A 3,893-nucleotide genomic window follows, 5' to 3' on the forward strand; every position below is an offset into this window, starting at 1 on the left:
AGTTTAATTGAACTATGAATCAGCAATCCTCCTTATATATGCAGTCCACAAAGTGACATGTGTCCCACCCAAGCCTTTAGCCAATAATAGTTGGCCAATTCACAAGTGGAACCCACACGGCCACTTAGGCTCACTAATGATGTAATTAAGTTCTTAATCTCACTTAGTCATCCAATCTTGGTTAATTAATCCTTATTATCCAATAATTCTCTTATACCAAACGAAATCCATGGGCAACTTGTGCATAGAAACGAAATCGGGAGGTGAAAACCCTTACCGGGAACCCTAAAATAGTTTTGTCTGAAACTTGTCGCACTTAGCTTTATAATGTCCCTATGTAAAGATACGGGACATAACATTGGGTAGGAATGGAGGTTAATTATTATGTGTACTTGTTTTAAATTTGCTCTCAAATATTAGTAATGTCTTCCTTCTTCAAGATTTTTCTGTGGAATTGACGAATTCGAACTTTGAAGTTCTTGCTGGCTATCTCGACGGTGTTTCTACAACAACTTAGCTCTTTATGTTTCTTTCCCTTGGATCTGCTCCTTTTCAGCTCATTATTAAGCTTTGTTCGTTCTTAGCACTGTTTTGATTATGTTCCCTAAATTAGCAATTATGGAGTTAGAGCAGGACAATATTTAGCATATACAGATTGTAAGTTTACAAAATATTATTATTGGAGTGAAATAGCTGCTAAATGTAATAGTAACTCTTGAATTAGCTTATATAGATTGAAATTTTTGTAGCATTTAAATTTAGATAAACAATAGTTTAGTCACCAAACTACTGTTTTTTGCTGATTATTGATACTGGAACTGATTGAAAATTAGCGCCAGCAACTATAACAACAACCAAAAAGGTTGAAAAGATTTCTGGAGCTACCATATTTTGTTAGTCAATCTTTCTTCACCAGCAATAACATGAAATGAGATGTTTATATTTTATACATTTATTAAAGCAAGACGGGAAAATAAGAACTGAAAGTGTCAATGTTCTATCTTTGATATGTTGTTGAGGTACATATGTTTTTCTTGAATGTAAATACTTTGTTTGTTTGTGTTTACATGATGATAATTTACATCATGTAACATTGTTGAAAGATCTGATTGTATCGACATCTCTATGCCAAACAAAAGTTTATTCTAATTTGATTTTCGACGGATGTGGATCTAGATTGGAAAGTTTATAGGTTCCTACAATGACCTCATGTTAATGTACAATAATTGAAGTACATCTCCAAGTAAACAGGAACAACATGTACATGTTTATAACATCTAGCGGGATGTGGCCTCACCTTATATCCAGTAGACTCTAGATTCAATAGGATATCACGTTTATCCTATTATGTTTCATTTCACTGTAAATCAGAAGTTGTGTTTCTATAATTTACTAATCTTTCTCTATTTCTTTCAGTCCCTCCTTGTTGTACCTAATTTATCATCACAAGAGAGTTTGCTATCTCTTTGAATCGCTATGCCTTGAAAAGTATACAAAGGTCACTACATCAACTTTCTTTCTTATTGACTGTTGTCGCTTGACTTTTATTTTTCATCTATGGCTCAACTGAAATTGGATTGTAGTCACAAGAACTGGTTCTAAATTTTTGTGCTAGATTAGTAGTCGGGTAGGCATGTTTAATAAGTTTGTGAAGTGGTCGTTATGGTATGTGTATTGAGCTGGCTTTTTTATTTTATTATAGACTTACTCATAATAAGTTTTATGAAGTAGTAGTTAATTTTCTTAACTGGTTTGGGTTTCATGACTTCAACAGGGAGAATCTAGCTATTGGGAACCGTCTTTGGGGGTAATTGGATCAGGTGTTAATTCATGATTTAGATTCAACATAGTAATGGATAGGTCTTATTTATTTGGTTGTGGAGAGAAATACATTGTGCTTCTTTATACCCCATTAATATATCACAACAAGGGTGTTTTATGAAAATTTATTCCTAGAAGAATTATTCGAAGATAGTTTTTGATGAATAACTTTTTATTTTAGATTCGAAACTTGAAATACAAACCACACGTCTTTAAAGGATTGTAGTATCTTATAGACTTCCCATAAGGACCATGCCATGGCTACTTAAAAAGACAAATTATAGGCACCTAGAGATGAAGATTATAGTTTTAGCGACTTGATAAAATTCTCTTTGAGTAGTGAAGGTGCAGGATTACTGGCGACCGTGGCGTCACATGGTTTGATTGCAGACTCCATTAACATATTTTTTTTGCAAAGACCAAAAATGTGTGGTGCATCCTCCTTGCTTACTGTTTGTAGCTAAAATAAACAATTCCTATACTTTAATTCTCTTATACCAAGTTGTCTTTTTTTCTTTGCAACTGTCTTCTTGTTTTTATTGTCCAGAATGTGCCTTCTGATATACTTCTCGAGTTTCTACGAAAATATCAATCCAAATGGCAGACAACAATATACATGCTTACTCTGCTGCAACCATTAAAATTTTTCCTGCAGCCTACCTGGAGCTGAAGTTGGTAAATTTGGGGGTCAAGGGATACTTGCACTGGCACACATTGTTACGCATGAAGAGGCAAGCCTAGCATATTCAATTAATCTTCATTGTTGGCAGTTTTAAAATTGTTTCAATCCATCTTGTTTAGAGATTTGCTTGTGGTTTCTCATCTTAGTTGGTGATAGCATGTTCCTTTTTTGCTTAGTAGCTGTTGAAGGCCATTAAGTTAGAAGGTCATTCTCCCATGGATGCTATAATGCCAAGAGATATTTTTCTATTGCAAGTAAGTTTTATTTTTGTACATACGTAAATTGAGTGCTTTTGCTGTCTGTATTTTCACCTTGTAGGTTCAATATAAATGAAATCTAATTTTATTAAAAGAATATATTTGAAGAAGTATTTATAAATGTTACATGTACTTAAATTGTGGATTATAAGAATATATTCCTTTGAACTGAAAATTATGTCTAATGTATTCCTACTGTTTCTATTTACATACCAAGACTACATAACTGGATGCATATATTCGTCAATACTTGAACAGAAGGCTGAGTGAATGGCTATTTTTTTCGGCTCTTAACATAGTTTGTGGCCTAACTCTTCTGATTTCCTTACCGACGGAGTAGGAATGTAGGATTATGGAATATGACGTACTATGGAATTTGTTTCCAGTGAGACTTGAGTGCTCCTGTGCAGGCTGCAATTTTTCTAGTGTTGTTGCTTTGCTTGTGCCTCTGGTAATTGTGGTAAAATCTACTTTACATGCTTTTGACAGCTAATATGCAACTTTGTGTAGGATGCCTCCAGTCCAAGTCACACCCTTGATCTTACTATTTGTATCGTGGATCCATAGTACTTGGTTTAACAATGAGCTAGTTTAAAAGAGAAAATGAGAGGGACTTGGATGTTTCAACTCTGACGTATTACAAGACCATCGGAAGAGGAGAGAAGAAGAGAAGAGTTTATGGCCTTGAAGAAACACGATTAAGGCCTTTAGCATACTTTTGATCCTGATGAACTTCACCATCAAGCATCACATTAGTTAACTTTGTTTTCCTGACTCTATGTTATTAGTTGAAGAACAATATGGATGTTGTTTATGTTTTAGGATTTATGTATTTCTAGATCTATTTGTTAATCTTTAGATTGCTATTTATATGAAATCAATTCTTGTAGTCCTTCTTATTCAATACGATTACTTTTCAAATAATATGTTCTATTGGGATTAAATATAATATATAAAAATATATTAGCAATAAACAACGACGATTATTTGGTACCTAAAATTTAATAAATATAAAATTAGAAATAATATTTTACAATTTGCGACGGAATAGTTACAAAATTTTCGGTAGCTAACATTTCTTGGCGACGAATCAACCAACAAACTAGCGACAGATCTTGTATGTATTAACTACG

The 3,893-nt window shown here is 33.4% G+C and overlaps 1 long non-coding RNA gene across 1 annotated transcript in view; it reads left to right on the plus strand.

Moving 5' to 3' along the window:
• Positions 1-3,637, plus strand: part of LOC132059638 (uncharacterized) — a 4,396-nt gene extending 759 nt beyond the window's left edge. The window contains exons 2-4 of the long non-coding RNA XR_009415686.1: positions 1,417-1,498; positions 2,477-2,757; positions 3,271-3,637. This is a non-coding gene — a long non-coding RNA (uncharacterized LOC132059638). The remainder of the gene's footprint in view (positions 1-1,416; positions 1,499-2,476; positions 2,758-3,270) is intronic.
• Positions 3,638-3,893: the final 256 nt, after the last annotated feature.

This window comes from Lycium ferocissimum, chromosome 6 (genome assembly GCF_029784015.1).
Source record: "Lycium ferocissimum isolate CSIRO_LF1 chromosome 6, AGI_CSIRO_Lferr_CH_V1, whole genome shotgun sequence".
Classification (NCBI taxonomy): domain Eukaryota; kingdom Viridiplantae; phylum Streptophyta; class Magnoliopsida; order Solanales; family Solanaceae; genus Lycium; species Lycium ferocissimum.